This window comes from Stegostoma tigrinum, chromosome 31 (genome assembly GCF_030684315.1).
Source record: "Stegostoma tigrinum isolate sSteTig4 chromosome 31, sSteTig4.hap1, whole genome shotgun sequence".
NCBI lineage: Eukaryota > Metazoa > Chordata > Chondrichthyes > Orectolobiformes > Stegostomatidae > Stegostoma > Stegostoma tigrinum.
Window position 1 is genome coordinate 37,950,516 of NC_081384.1, and position 16,728 is coordinate 37,967,243.

General features: G+C 43.1%; 1 protein-coding gene across 1 annotated transcript in view; it reads left to right on the forward strand.

Annotated features, from left to right (window-relative positions):
• Positions 1-16,728, forward strand: part of ace (angiotensin I converting enzyme (peptidyl-dipeptidase A) 1) — a 135,852-nt gene that overhangs the window by 22,866 nt on the left and 96,258 nt on the right. The gene's annotated exons all lie outside the window — the stretch shown is intronic.

Sequence of the window (16,728 nt, forward strand, 5' to 3'; positions counted from 1 at the left end):
CCTCTACCTTTACAAGCAGTAAGTTCCAGATTCCCACCACCTCTGGGTGAAAAGATATTTCATCACAACTCCTCCAAACCTTCTGCCTTTTACCTTAAATCTATGCCCCAGATATTAAACCATTTGCCAAAGGATAAAGGCTCTCACGCTACCCCTGTCTATGCCTCTCATAATTTTGTGCATCGAGATCTCCTCTGCTCTAAGGTCTAACCACCTTTTCACCACTCCAGTCTGTACAATCTCTCTTCATACTGAAACTCTCCAGCTCAGACAGCATCCTGGCAAAAGCTAAAAGAACTGTGGATGCTGTAATTCGGAAACAAAAATGTAAGTTGCTGGAAAACCTCAACAGGACTGGCAGCATCCTTGGATAGAAAACTGAATTAACATTTTGGGTCCAGTGGCCCTTCCTCAGAACTGCTTAATAAGTGGGCAGGGACTGGATCAGGGGAGAAAAGACTGAGTAGGAAGAGATGAGTTCTGTGAGGCTGGAACAGGCAGAAACAATGGTTCTGCCTGGGCAGTCCTGTTTGTGCCTTTTCAGAAGGAGGTAGAAGCGAGATTTGAAGGGTTGGGATACTAACAGCTTGGAGGCAGTAGTTGGGAGGTCACTAGATGAAATGAGGCTCGTGTCCATGTTTGATACAATGACCTGATGTGTCATGATGCAGGGGGAGATAGGAGGAGGTATCTGAGAGCTGGCATTCAGCTTCTGTAATGTAGAGGTCAGTATACCAGACTACAACAGCACCATCATTACAGGCAGGCTTAATAACAAAGTTAGGGTTGGATCTGAGCGCACGGAGTGCAGTCAGCTTGGAGGGAGTTAGGTTGAAATGGTTGATGGGGGGGGGGTTGATGGATAGGCTAATAAAGGTACGTATACCATTTGCTTTCTTAAGCACATTATCTACCTGTCCTGCTACCTTAAGGGACCAGTGTATTTATACACCAAGGTTTCTCTGATCTTCAGTTCTTACCAGGGTCCTACTATTCAATATGCATTCCCTACACAAATAGTGGAGTGAGTGAATGTTGAAGGTAATGGAAGGAACGCCAATCAAGCAGGCTGCTTTGTATTTCAATGGTGTTGAGTTTCTTGAGCATTAATGGACAGGCACACATCCAGGCAAGTGGGGAGTTCCTCAGGCTTTAACCTGTGTTTTGTAAATGTCGAGGAAAGTTACCATATTTCACCTTCTGAAATTCAGCTCTTTTGCTCAGTTTGAAACAAGGCTTTAATGAGGTCAGGGGCTGTGCTCTGTTGATGGTGCCTTACTCCACTTTGCTGTTGATTAAGAGTGGACTGATAGGGTGGTAGACAGCCAAGTTGAATAAACAACAAATACTGACCTTCTTGGTGACGCTCACATCTCATGAAAGTATAAAAAAAACCTCTAACTGCCTGTGAGTCCTCCTGGTTCTTATGGCTTGGCTGTAATGTGAGTCCTCTCACCAGGATATATATTGAAGTGAGGTGTGATCTCACCAGATCTCCCGGCACTGACATGATAGAGATTGAATTAATTCCACAGATCCTGTTTAGTTTTGTTTGCAGGCATATTTTCTCCCAGGTTATTTGCATGAATAACTACTTTGGAAATGTGAATAATCTTCAACACTTCACCCCACCCCTCTCATATGCTGTCACCACTTTAACATCAGCCATGAATCATAAAATCTCGACCGTGTGGAGGCACACAATTTAGCCCAGCAAGTCCACACTAACCCTCTGGGGGCATCCCACCCAGGCTGGACATCTACCCTCTAATCTACCAGACCCGGACACTATAGGCAATTTAGCATGTCAATCCAGCTAACCTGAACATCTTTGTGCTGTGGGAGGAAACAGAAGCAACTGGAGGAAATCCACACAGACACAGAGAAGGAGGCAATGTGCAGACTCCACACAGTCACCTGAGGCTGGAATCAAGCACAGGTCCTCAGTGCAGTGAGGCAGCAGTGCTAACCACTGAAACAGCATGCCACTTTTCACTTTGTTTAAAGATTCTAAGTTCTGACTCTACTTTGGAGATCTGAGCGTGGAATCTAATTACCACCGAATATCCTAAAGCAGTTTTCAGCCAATGATGTACTTTTTGAAAGTGCAAAGTGCGGTCTCTATTATAATGTATTTAAATTGCACAAAGCAAAATCCTTCTAATGGCAAAATGATCATGACTGATTTTTCTGATATTGATTGAGGAGCAAATATTAACCAGCAAGAATTCCCCAACTCTTCTTTGAAATAGTGCCACACAATCTTTTACTTCTGTCAGAGAGCAGATGGGTCATGATTTAACATTTTGTCTGAAAGGCATCACTTGCAACAGTGCAGCACTGCCTTAGTACTGCACTGGTGCATTGTTGTGGACATGTATCTTCTGGAATGGGATCTCAGTTCACAATGTTCTAACTCAGAGGTGAGAGTGCTGCTAATTGCTACACAGCAGGCACAGAAGAAAAGGAAAATCTCTCCCACCCAGTGTCATGGTCAACACGTATCCTTCATCAATATCTCGTTAATGGGTCTTAGCATTATCTCGTTGCTGCTTATGGGAGCTAACTGTACACAATGTAGTTGACATAAATACTGCATCTGTGACTAGCCTTCAAAATGACTTAATTCGTAATAGTTTTGGGACTTTCTCTGGCCATGGAAAGCATAGATTTTTTTCTTTCCTAACAGTATCAGTGTCTTCCACAGATGCCATTCTTCACCTCACTGAGTGTGCACATTACAAAGCTGATAAGTACGGGTAGCCATCACTCTCCTCCAATGAGAAAGTCCTCCCGCTGGTTGGGAACAGTGGTGGTCGGAGACATGTGAGGATTGTGAGTGTGTAAGAGCTGTGTATAAAGCTGCTAAAAGGTTTACCCAGAGGTGTACTCAGACACCATCATTAGTCTTTCCGAAAGTATGGTCTGTGTGAGAGAGATTGATAAAGAATAAACCCATCAAGCTTTTCCTATTCTCTCAAATTGTTAAACAAAGAAATTGTTGCTCTCAAGTGCACAATTGGATGTGCACAGAGAACAACTAATGTGTCTATAGCCATCCTTCATTTCAAGGCTGAACTGTCTTAGACTTTGACATCAAATTGAAACCCCTCTAAATGCTTCAGTCTAAACTTTCTACATTAATGCACTATACTTTCCATAGGGGCCAATTCAAAGTGATGGACCTCAAATACATTTTACATTGGTCAATGTAAACATTACAGTTTGATGGTTCAATATGATAGATTGGTGAATCATGTTCATGTGTGCTCATCAATTTGTAATTGAGACCAGGAGCTGATGAAGATCATGTCTCTGGCCTTCTCTGGATGGAGTCAGAAAGCAAAAATAAAAATATAATAAATAAACCATTGAACATCAATACAACAGGAGGCTGTGTAGCACAATACCATATGATATGTTACACCATGTCACTGAGTTGGCTAGGAGTCAGTGATTTAATTATAGATCTATCAGAAGGTTGCTGCTAGTGGCTGTTCAAATTCAGACTGAATTAGATATCTATTGTGTTTGGAAGAATTTGAATTTCCCAGATAATGAAAAAAATTGGAACTCTTGGACGATCATATTGTGCAGTGGATCACGTGTCAAAGTCTAAAAGGATATTGTAAATGTCAGAGATAGCACGGTGTGAGCTGAATGAACACAGCAGGCCAAGCAGCATCAGAGGAGCAGGAAAGTTGACATTTCGGGTCAAGACCCTTCTTCAGAAAAAAAATATACTTTTCTGATGAAAGGTCTCAACCCGAAACGTCAACTTTCCTGCTTCTCTGATGCTGCTTGGCCTGCTGTGTTCATCCAGCTTCAGATTCTCCAGCATTGGCAGTTCCTACCATCTTTGTAAATGCCAGAATTTTGTGAATGAGTTTAGTGTGCTTATGGCGAGTTTCTTTGCAATGCTGCAATTCTTATCTAACTCATGTATGGTTATTAATGAAAGGTGACAACGCTACAATGTGATCAAAGTGTCAGTGAAATATAGAACATCACGCAGCTGTAACGGACACGGGGAAATTAGACTGAGCAGTATTCCATGGCAGGATTGACACGTAATAAACCAAACTTTGAAAGGAAATCTCAGTTATATAGCATAAACAGAGGATATTGTTTAATTGGACTATGGTTGGCATGAGACTCAACAGGAACTGTTAATTGATCATAGTTAGCTGCTTAAAAAATATTGACCAGTTTGGTATCAGTGATAATGGGAACTGCAGATGCTGGAGAATCCAAGACAACAAAATGTGGAGCTGGATGAACACAGCAGGCCAAGCAGCATCTCAGGAGCACAAAAGCTGACGTTTTGGGCATAGACCCTTCATCATGATGCAAGTGTATGTGAGTTTGGAGTGAGTGCTGTCAAAGGAGCCTTGATGAATTTCTGCAGTGCATCTTTTGGATGGTATTCACTGCTGCTATTGAGCATCGGTGGTGGATTTTTGTGGATGTGTTGCTAATCATCTAGGCTGCTTTGCCCTGGATGGTGTCAAGCTGCTAGAGTGTTGTTGGAGATGTACTCATTCAGGCAAGCGGGGGCTATTCCATCACACTTGTGCTTTTAGCTAGTGAACAGGCTTGTGGAGTCAAGAAGTGAGTTACTTGCCTCAAGACCTAACCTGCCCTTGACCCCGGGAGTTGATTCTTCCCAGCACTATGACATTTCTTTAATCAATATTGCTTCTCATCCTCCTTTCTTTCCTTCTCCACTTAATCTGCATGCCCCTGTATATCTGGGATTATTTAGTAAATAACCCTGTGTATTTTATGAGTTATTTCTCTGTTCAGTTCTCTGAGACATCTCAGAGACAACATTCTATTTTCACATACAGCTCACCTACTCACCGCAACTTCATGCACTCACATCATCTAATTTAGGCCTTATTGCAGTGGCACTTACCCTGACACCAGTTGGGGTGGCATGGTGACTCAGTGGTTACCACTGCTGCCTCACAGTACCGGATGCCCGGGTTCGATTCCACCTTTGGGCCACTGTGTGTGTGGAGTCTCCTCCAGGTGCTTTGGTTTCATCCAACAGTCCAAAGATGTGCAGGTCAGGTGGATTGACTGTGGAAAACATGGGGTTAGAGGGATAGGGTAGGGGTTGGATCTGGGTGGGATGCTCATTCGAGTGTCAGTATGGGCCAAATGGCCTGCTCCCACACTGGAAGGATTCTGCTGTATGATTCATCACCATTTCCTATGCTATTGTCTTTCTTCATTCTCCATGCACATTGGTTTTCCTGATGTTACCTCCCAGTTTCTGAGTCCTTACAAAATTACTTGGCCCCTCCTCAACAGCAAGGTCAGCAAACCTGCAAGGTCATTGGCCCAGCCCTTTCAGGGACAAACTGTTCAGCCTTCACAGGTCACAATGTCCACAACATCAGTCCCAACTTCAAAGGAATCTAACTCTCTCCCACTGTATATTCATCTGCCATTACATCCTAGTTCTGTACTCACCAGTACCTTGGAGCTCCTGATGCTAGGTTCTTCCCTAGCTCCCCAAATTATGACTGTGAAACCACTTCCCTCTTTTTACTAATGTTGCTGATATTAATAAAGACCACAACATCTGTGTGGACTGGTGACTCAGCGGTTAGCTCTGCTGCCTCACAGCATTAGGGACCCGGGTTCAATTCCACCCTCAGGCAACTGTCTGTATGGAGTTTGTACATTCTCCCCCTGTCTGCATGGGATTCCTCTGGGTGCTCCAGTTCCGTCACACAGTCCAAGGGTTTGCAGGTTAGGTAGAATAGCTATGGGAAAGGCAGGGTTAGAGGGTTGGTAGGGGTCTGGGTGGGATCCCCTTTGGGGAGTCAGTATGGACTTGATGGGCCAAATGGCCTGTTTCACACTGTAGGGATTCTATGATCCCTTCCACCTCTTGAGTGCTCTGCCAGTGACATCTTCGACCATAGCACCAGGGAGGCCATGCACATGAATTCACGCCTGTAGAACCCATCTGGTTCACTCACATCCTTTAGGGAAGGAAGCTGCCATCCTCATCTGGTATGGCCACTCCAAACTCATAGCAACATCATTAATCTCTTAACTGCCCTCTGGGATGGGCAGCAAATGCTGGCCTAGCCAGTGATGCCTTCATTCTGTGAATGATTAAAAAAAATGTGGCTGCAGAAATGCCTATTAAATCTGCTTTCACTATTTCTTTTCAAGTTATCCTGCTCCTTACTATAATTCCACAAGAAAGATGAAAAAATGACATTAAGAGGTTGCAGACAGATATACATTGCTTGAGCAAAAATTGAAGATAAAAATCTGGCGGATGGAATGTTATGTGAGAAAATGTAAAGTTGTTCACCATGATAGGAAGGATTTAATAAGAACAGTCTCACTTCAACAGAGAACAAATCAGGAAAGCTGAAGTGCAGAGAGCTTTTTGTAGGGCAATAGTCCTTCATTGTTAATTTGCTGGAACAGTACATAACCAAGATGGTTATTGGGATGCCACCCTTTATTACATTAGAAACCAAACATAAAGGTAAGGATAATAAAGTGTGGAGCTGGATGAACACAGCAGGCCAAGCAGCATCTCAGGAGCACAAAAGCTGACGTTTTGGGCCTAGACCCTTCATCAGAGAGTCTAGGCCCGAAACATCAGCTTTTGTGCTCCTGAGATGCTGCTTGGCCTGCTGTGTTCATCCAGCCTCACATTTTATTATCTTGGAATTCTCGAGCATCTGCAGTTCCCATCATCTCTGATAAAGGTAAGGATGTTGGTGAGGCCACATTGCAAATATTGTGTGCAGTTTTGGTCTTCTTATTGAAGGAAGGAAGTAAATGCATTCAAAGGGCTTCAGAGGAGGTAAACTGGATTGATACCCAGAATGAGTGAGTTGGTCAATAAGGAAAAGATTCAACAGAATGAGTTTGTGGCTTGAGTTGAGAAGAGAGGGTGGGGGGGAGCTTGATTGAAGTGTATAAATTCCTGAATAGTTTGTACAAGGTGGATATGGAGAGGGTGCTTCCCTTCGTATTCTATCCAGAACTAGAGGACACCACTTTAAATTTTTTTAGGATAGAGAGGAGGCTTTTCCTCTCTTAGAGTGTTGTACTACTTTGGAACTCCCAGCCTCAGAAGACTGAAGAGGCAGGTGATTGAATATCTTTAAGGCAAAGGCATAAAGCTTCTTATGGAATCAAATGTTATTGAGACTGGGTAGGAATACAGTCATAGAGGCAAACAGCACAGAAACAGGCCCTTCGGTCCAACTCATCCACAGCAACTAGATATCCTAACCTAGCCTAGTCCCATTTGCCAGGATTTGGCCCATATCCCTCTATAGCCTTCCCACTCATGTCCCCATCCAGATTTCTTTCAAATGTTGTAATTGTACCTGTCTTCACTACTTCCTCTGATAGCTCATACCATACGCACACCACCATCGTCATGAAAGTGTTGTCCCTTAGGTCCCTTTTAAATCTTTCCTCTCTCACCTTAAACCTATGTCCTCTAGTTTTGGACTCCCATAGCCTAGGAAATAGAGCTTGGTTATTCACCCTATCTGTGTCCCTTAATATTTTATAACCTTCTCCAAGGTCACCCCTCAGCCTTTTCTTATGAAATGTATTCCCTATGTGAAATTTCAAGCGCAAACTATGCAGGCATGATCTCATTGAATGGAGAGTAGGCTTGAGGGGCCAAAGGGTCCACTTCTGCTCCAATTTCCCGTGCTTATACCTTTGCATTCTTAGATGTCCCTCCTCTTGTGGTCACATAAAGCTGAGGGAGCCCCAGTGTAAAGGAGAAACAGAAACAGAACTGATGAAGAATCATTAGACTCGAGGTATTAACTCTGATTTCTCTTTATACAGCTGCCAGGCCTGCTGAGATTTTCCAGCAACTTCAGTCTTTGTTTCTAACTTACAGGATCCGCAGCACTTTCATTTTTTTTACCCAGTGTAAAGGACCTGGCTCTGGCTGCATTCCACAGAGGAACTATCATTCAATATTGCCCATCCCTTACTTTGAATTTCAAACTGCTAAGTGTGAATTTATAGTACATTTCAATTCTGCAAACCTGCTCAGACAGATAAAGGATGTCTGATATTCTTGACAGCCTGTCATTCTCATGCTGGGCTATTTTTATTCAATATTGTCACTCACTCTTAGCTCAATCTCTGAGCAGAAGCAAGCACAGAAATTGCTTGACAAACTCAGTAGCTCATCTGTGGAAAAAAAATGTCTGGGTACAATACATTCTGAAGAACAGTCATGTCAGACTCAAAGCCTTAACTATGTTTTTCTCTCCACAGATGTTGTCAGACCTGCTGAGTTTCTCCATTGCTTTGTGTTCAGTACCAATATCCACTTTGATGTTGCCAGGAGCTGAAATTGTTGACAAAGCATTTATTGCCCATCCCTAACTAGCTTTAAGAAGTTGGGGTGAGGATCTTTCATTCTGAATGGTTGCAGGCTGTTAACAATCCCACAACATTGTTACGGTTATTCATTGGAGAAGTTTCAAAATAATTCAGTAATTTACTTGGTCTTGCATAACAGAAGCCGCATACAATAACACAGACTAATAGATCCTTGCAACACAGAATGAAGCCATTTGGCTCATTGTGTCAATATCCATCAACAATGATCTAACTATGGTAATCCCATTTTGCACCACTTAGCCCATTACGCTGGAGGCTATGTTTACACAGGTGAATATCTTAGAAACTGCTGAAATATTACAAGAGTTTCAAAGCCAATCACCTTTTCTGGTTAATAGAAGATAATAAAATGTGAGGCTGGATGAACACAGCAGGCCCAGCAGCATCTCAGGAGCACAAAAGCTGACGTTCCGGGCCTAGACTCTTCATCAGAGAAGTGAGTTCCAGGTGCCCATCAGCCTTGAAGAGAAAAAACTTCTCCACTCTACTCTTAGTTTTTGTTAATCCCTTAAATCTATGCCCCTGGTTCTTGGCCCCTCTACTAATGGAACAAGTGGTCTATCATCCACTCTAGTCATGTCGCTCCCTATCAGGCCCTCCACTCTCTGGGAAAATAACCCCAGCCTATCCAGTCTTTCCTCACAGCTCACAGTCTCGAGCACAAGCAGCATTCTGGTAAACTCTACTACTCCCTATCTTGTGTAATCAAATGCTTCCCATAGCGTGTATTACAGATCTGCACACAGTGCTCCAATTGTGTCCTAACATACTTTTTATACAGTTGCAGCATAACCTGTTTGCTTTTGTACTCCAAGCTTCAGCTAATGAAGGCAAACCTGATTGAGTTTTTTGAAGAAGTAACAAAGAGGATTGGTGAGGACAGAACAGTGGACGTGATCTATAAGGAATTCAGTCAGGCATATGACAAGGTTCCTCATAGTAGACTGGTTAGCAAGATTAGATTACATGGAATACAGGGAGAACTAGCCATTTTGATACAGAATTGGGTCGAAGGTAGGAGACAGAGGGTGGTGGTGGAGGGTTGCTTTTCAAGCTGGATGCCTGTGACCAGCGTTGTGCCACAAGGATTGGTGCTGGGTCCACTCCTTTTCATCATTGATAAAAATGATTTGGATGTGACATAGGAGGTATGGTTAGTAAATTAACAGATGATACAAAAATTGGAGGTGTAGTGAACAGTGAAGAAGGTTACCTCAGAGTAAAACAGGACCTTGATCAGATGGGCCAATGGCCCAGGAGTGGCAGATTAAGTTTAACTTAGATAAATGTGAGGTGCCGTATTTTAGAAAAGCAAATCTGGGCAGAGCTTATACACTTAAAGGTAAGGCCCTGGGGAGTGTTGCTGAACAAAGAGACCTTGAAGTGCAGGTTCATTGTTCCTTGAAAGTGAAGTCACAGATAGATAGGGTAGTGAATAAGGCATTTGGTCTGCTTGCCTTTATTGGTCAATCTACTGAGTTTTGGTGTTGGGCGGTCATATCGTAGCTTAACAGGACATTGGTTAGGCCAGTATTGGAATACAGCATGCAATTCTGGTTTTGCTCCTGTAGGAAGGATGTTGTGAAACTTGAGAGTTCAGAAAAGATTTACAAGGACATTGCCAGAGTTGAAGGGCTTGAGCTAATGGGAGAGGTTGAATAAGCTGGGGCTATTTTCCCTGGAGCATCAGAGACTGAGGTTTATAAAATCATAGCAGGCATGAATAAGGCAAGTAGGCAAGGTCTTTCTCCCAGGATGGAGTAGTCAAAACTAGTGGTCATAGGTTTAAGATGAAAGGGGAAAGATTTAAAAAACGACCTGAAGGACAACTTTTTAATGCAGAGGGTGGTGTGTGTATGGAATGAGCTGCCAGAAGAAGTGGTGAAGACTGGTACACTTACAACATTTAAAGGGCACCTGGACAGGTATATGAAGAGGAAAGGTTTGAAGGGGTATGGACCAAATGCTGGCAAATGGGGCTAAATTTATTTAAGACATCTGGTTGGCATGGATTAGTTGGACCAAAACGCCTGTTTCTGTGCTGTACATCCCCATGACTGTATGGGTCGATCCCATCTGGCTTTTCATCCAACTCATTCACCTAAGCTGCCACCTTCAGGGATTGATAGATCTGCACACCAAGATTCCTCTGATCTTCAGTACTTCTGACCATTCATAATGTAATCCCTTGCCTCGTTAGCTCTCCCCAGTGCAATATCTCACAGGTTGTCAGGTTGAATTCCATTTAACACTGCTCTGCCAAGCTGACCAGATGGCTGAAATCTTCCTCCTTTAATTTACAGCTTTCCTCCTCACTAGATATCATAAAACTAATTTTCGTATCATCTGTGAATTTCTTGATCACATCTTTTAAGTTTAAGTCCAAATCATTAATGTACCCCATAAATAGCAAGACAGCCACACCGCACACAGTGGGGCCCGATAGAAACAGACTTCTAGTCACAGAAACATCCATCTGCAATCATCCTCTGCTTCCAGCCTCTCAAACAATTTTGGATCCAAATGCTCTATTTCGTCTTGGATCCCAAGGGCTCCTACTTTCTTGATAGTCTTCCCTAAAGGGTTTTATTAAAAACATTGCTAAAGCCCATGGAGACTATCAAATGCAGTGCCCTCATAAACACTCGTGATTAGCTCCACCAAAAAATAATTAACAAAATTGTCAAACATGACCGTTCCTTAACAGATCCAGGCTGACAATCCCTGATAAACCCGCATGAGTTATCTCACATCTGTGAGTAGTGTTGTGGAGGTACGCTGGTACATTGCAACATGGGGATGGAGCTCACGATTGGTGCAATGACTTATGTGCAGCTTCTATTGGTGACATCATGATTCACATGTCATTGCAGAGCATGTAGAGGGCAACCAAATTTGAGAAGGATATTCCGTCAGAGTCAACCTGGCTTATTCTTGTCCAACTTTATTGGAGTTGCAACGCAGTGATGATCTTACCTCTGTATCAAGCCCTCCATTACCAGAGCAGGACAGAGGCTGTTCTGCAATCCATTTCCAAATAAAGAAAACAGTAAATACACCAGGCTCATGATCATCAGTTTGAGTCATCAACTTAATGTTGTTTCATCAAGGCTTTAAATGACTGTTAAAAATATAAGCAGGACATTCAGCCACGTCAGCCATCACCAGTTAACCCAAAAGGCCTCTCTCAGCCCAAACAACTCTTGAATTACAGTGAAGAAAAAACTTCTGTTTTAAGGAAATGTCATCAGACATGAAAAGTTGACTCTGATGTTTTCTTCACAGATGCTGCCAGACCCGCTGAGCTTTTCCAGCAACTTTTGTCTTTGTTTCCGATTTACAGCATCTGCAGTTCTTTCAGTTTTCTTGGATTACAGTCTTTAGCTAGTGATCACAAGCAGGCATGATCAATGTTGTAGCTTTTTCCTTTCACAAAGACAGGAAGCTATTGATTACAACCTAAGCAATGCCTAAACTAAGATCTTTATTGAACAAGGTTTGATTTATTCTGCTTATTAATGCAATGGTTCTTAAAAGAACTGAGGCAGGAAATGATCTGAATGTTTTTTTGAAAAGCCAGATCCTTCAGCTATTAATCAAACTATTAAACACGAATAGAGCAGCAATGTTTTGTTCCATGGTGACCTTGTGGATATCAACATCGCAGCCAAACTCATATTTAACATTTTCCAGTATGTATCACACAGCTCCCACGCGAATTAAAACAGTAGGTTCCATCAATCAGAGCACTTTTCACAAAAATTTCACCTGTAGTTTTTAACTGCCACTGAGAACATCTTAGTGAGTAAATGATTGCTGGATTAGAATTAGATTTAATTGTCACGAGTGCTCAAGTATAGGAATGCAAGAGTACAATGCAAAGTGTACAAAGCCACCATTTGCTGGTGTTACATTGGTTACAAAAGCAGAACCTTTAAAAACCACGGCAGAAATAAAACCAACAGGTAAGAAAGAGAACATCCTGGATCTTAAGCTCTAAGTCTTATCTTGATAAAATTGTTTGGAACTACTGGTACAGACGCCCTGGCCTATCCATGGCCTAGAGCCTCGGTCAGTCTGCGAGTTTCGCACCGATCACCAGGATGTGCTGTGTTCTTGCTGCTGGCACATCCTCCAATTACCCCCGCTGCCACTACCACAGGCCCTGAATGCAGGTAGGAACCACGTCCTTGCTGCTGCTGCTACCTCCAGCTGCCGGGAGCCTGCTACCATTCCACTCGCAGCCTGGTCTCACTGCCAATACCGGGCAGCAACCACCTCCAGTCACCAAGAGGATCTCAGGCAGCACTGCATCGACCACCACCTCGGGCTGCCAGGAGACTGCCATCATTCCACACACAGCCTGCTCTCACTGCCCTACCGAAGCTGCCAATTAACCCACAGCAAAATGCCATAAAGCAAATAGAGAAAGAAAAAGAGAAAAAGCAAATAGAGAAAGAGAGCAGACAGGAGCGGACGAGCCCAGGCTCAGGGGCTGCACACAGCCATGTTACTTCGCTGCCAAGTAATAACTAGAAGTAATGAGGGTTACCGGGTGGGAAAACAAATCCCTTCTGAGCCAATCAGCAGATCGACAAGCAGGAAATAGACCACAGCATGCTGCAGACTGGAAGGTGTTACACGTGGAAAAAATAGACCAGCTAGTTTTACAGCCACTGATTAGTTCAATCACATCCTCAGCTCCAACTGTGGTTCCTTTATCCCCGATAAAACCATTACCTTCTCTTAATCCATTCCTGTAAGCACCGCCCTCACTATCACTTCCATTAAGGTCAAGGTGTATGGACTTGCAAGGATATGGCAAAGAGTTGGTTTATCAGATCACATATAACAGATTCCATTCTTCTCTGTGAAAATGCTTCACATTTCCTGTATCATCCTGAAAAGTACGATAAACATTGGCTACTTTTCTCCATTGAAAATTGTGAACTCCGCCCTCTATCCCATTTGGCACAGTGGTGTATGTTTTGGATGGAGCTATCCTAGAATATTTGTGCTCTCAACGCAATGGACAATGTTCTCCATGTGAACGCAGGACTTTGTTTCAACAAGATCTCTTTGGTGTTTGTTGCGACTAAATACTTCTTTTTACATTTGTTCATGGGATGTGGGCATTTTGCCAAACCCTACTGCCCAGAGGATGGTTATGAGTCATCAAGTTGCTTCCCCAAAGAACATAGACATGTAAGCCAATGCTGAGGACTCCCAGGGCAACTCCTTCCCAACTGTATATCATTGTGCCACCAGGCTTGCTGGATTTGTCCTGCGAATGTGAAAAGACATACTCGGGGATAATGGCATCTGAGACATTGTCTATAAGGTATGATCCCATGAGAATACACAACAACACTTAAGGAGCTTGACACCGCCCTATTTGACTGGCAGAAATTTGCCAAGGTTCCAGAGATAGCACCTTCCAAACCAACCTTCCTAGCTTATTTCCATCTAGAAGGACAAGGGCAGCAGATACATGGGACAACCACCACCTACAAATTCTCCTATAAGACATATACCATCCTGACTTGGAAATGTATCATCATTTCTTCAGTGTCACTGGGTCAAAATCCTGGAACACTCTCCCTCATGGTATTGTGGGTCTACTCATGGACGACAACGGTTCAAGAAGGCAACTCACACCCACCTTCTTGACAGCAACTGAGGATGGACAGTAAATGCTGGCCAGCCAGCAACATCCACATCCCGTGAGGGTTGAGAACTTCCATGGCAGTTCCCTCCTGACTGTGCATCAGTGCTGTGCTGCTGCCACCTTTCCTTGGTCTGTCCTGTCAGTAGGACAGGATACATCCAGCGATGCTGATGGTGGTGTCTGGGACATTGTCTGTAAGGTATGATTTTGTGAGTAAGACTATGTCAGGCTGTTGCTTGATGAGTCTTTGGGACAGTTCTCCCAATTTTGACACTAGCCCCCCGACGTTAGAAAGGAAGTCTTTACATGGTTGACAGGTCTGTGTGTACCATTGTTGTTTCCGATACCCAGTTCAATGTCTAGAAGTCCATCTGGTTTTACTGCTTTTATAATTAACTGCAAACTGTTCGGCCCTTTGAAGCATTTGAAGATTCTGGCATTTTAAGTAGTTCACAATGTTTCCTGCCTGAGGCCTCATTAGAAATATTATTCAAAGATCAAGATAATGAAAACCTCTAATTGCCTTCATCTGTCAGCCTACTTTGGTCTCATTCAATAATCATCATATTTTGAGCAGCATTGAGTTCACTGAAAGGAATTGAGTCTATCATAGTTCCAAATCTTTTAATCATTAACAGGTTGTGGGCGTTGTTGGCTAGGCAGCATTGGGGCGACACGGTGTGCCGGCTAGGTGGATTGACCACGCTAAATTGCCCCTAGTGTACACGTGTGTGTGGGTTATAGGGGGATGCGTCTGGGTGGGATGCTCCAAGGGGCGGTGTGGACATGTTGGGCCGAAGGGCCTGTTTCCACGCTGTAGGGAATCTAATCTAATTTATTGCTCAGAGCGTAGTTAATAACCATGTACGTTGCTGTGGGTCTGGAGTCGCATGTAGGCCAGGCCAGGTAAGGATGGCAGTTTCCTTCCCAAAAGGACCTTAGTGAACCAGATGGGTTTTTCCTCAACAATTAACAATGGATTCATGGTCATCATTAGACTCCTAATTCCAGATATTTTATTGAATTGAAATTCTACCATCTGCCATGGCAGGATTTGAATGCAGGTCCCTAGAAAGTTACCTGGGCCTCTGGATTAACAATCCAGTGGTAATACCACTAGGCCATTGCCTCCCCTTCTCAATATCACTATTTGACTGAGGTGAGGTGAACCTCAGGTTATACTTAACACCAGTTCTCTCTCTCTCTAATGAGAGAACAGTCCTCTGAAACTATAGAGACTGTTACCTGTGTTGGAATTAGCAACCAAGCTTTATGTACTTCAACAATGTGTGGCATTGTCCTCCATGGTGCTATATAAAGGCTAGCCTGTCTTTTCCATTGGAGAACACCTTCCATTTCTCCACATGGTTATGACCATTTTATATCATTGAAAATGAATGAAATGTGGATGGATGAGTTAGTAAGTTTGCAGATGACACAAAGATGAGTGGAGTTGTGAATAGTGTAGACAGCTATCAAAGGATACAACTGGATAGAGATCAGATGCAGAAATGGGTGGAGAAATGGCATATGGATTTTAATCTGGGCAAGTGTGAGGTGCTCGGCTTCAAGAGATCAAACATTATGGAAATATATACAGTTGATGGCAGGACCCTGAAAAGCATTGATGTACAGAGCGCTCAAGTCCATAGCTCCCTGAAAGTGGCCACACAAGTAGATCGGTTGGTAATGAAGATGTGTGGTGTGCTTGTTGTTTTTGGTCAGGGCACTGAGTACAAGAATGACGATGTCATGCTGCAGCTTTATAAGACTTTGGTTTGGCCACACTTAAAGTATTGTGTTCAGTTCTGGTTGACATGCTACAGAAGGTATGTGAAGGCTTTGAAGAGAGTGCAGAAGAAGTTTTCTAGGATGCTGCCTGGGTTAGAAAGACTAGAAAAACTCAAGTTGTTTTCTACGGAGTAGTGGTGAGAAACTTGATATAAATCTGTAAAATTATAAGGCGCATAGATAGAGTTGGCAGTCAGAATCTTTTGAAATGTCGAACATTCGGGGACGTGCATTCGAGGTAACAGGGGAAAGTTATGGGGGGGGGGCAAGTGTTTTACCCAGAGTGTGGTAGGAGTCTTGAACGCACTGCCAGTGGTGGTAGTGGAGGCAGATCCAATAAGAGCATTTAAGGGGCTTTTAAATAAGCACAGGAATATATAAGGTTTGGAGTGATATGGATTAAGGACAGGGACAAAGAATTAGTTTAATTTGGCTTCATTTTCAGCACAACGTTGTGGGCTGAAGGGCCCTGTCTTGTGGTGTTCTATGTTTTTTTTTAATGTTCTAAATCTACTTGTTAAATATACTGAGAGAGATCCCGTGCTTCAAGCACTGAAACCATTCCGAGATGACCTCATCCTTCACAACAAATAGATTGAGAAATAAACACCTCACCAATATAACTGGCTATTACACGTGATATTTGATTTTGGAGTGGAAGATAGTGGGCAGGAATGACAGTCCAAACCAAAATTGAGTTGAAATGCTGCTTATTCTTCTCTTTTCCAGAACTAATATTAATCTTGTTTACCCATCCAGAAATGCTGGCACACAAGGCACCTGAGATTCAAGGGAGATTCCCATCTCCCACAAATGATCTTCAGCAAGAAGGCTATGTGATACTC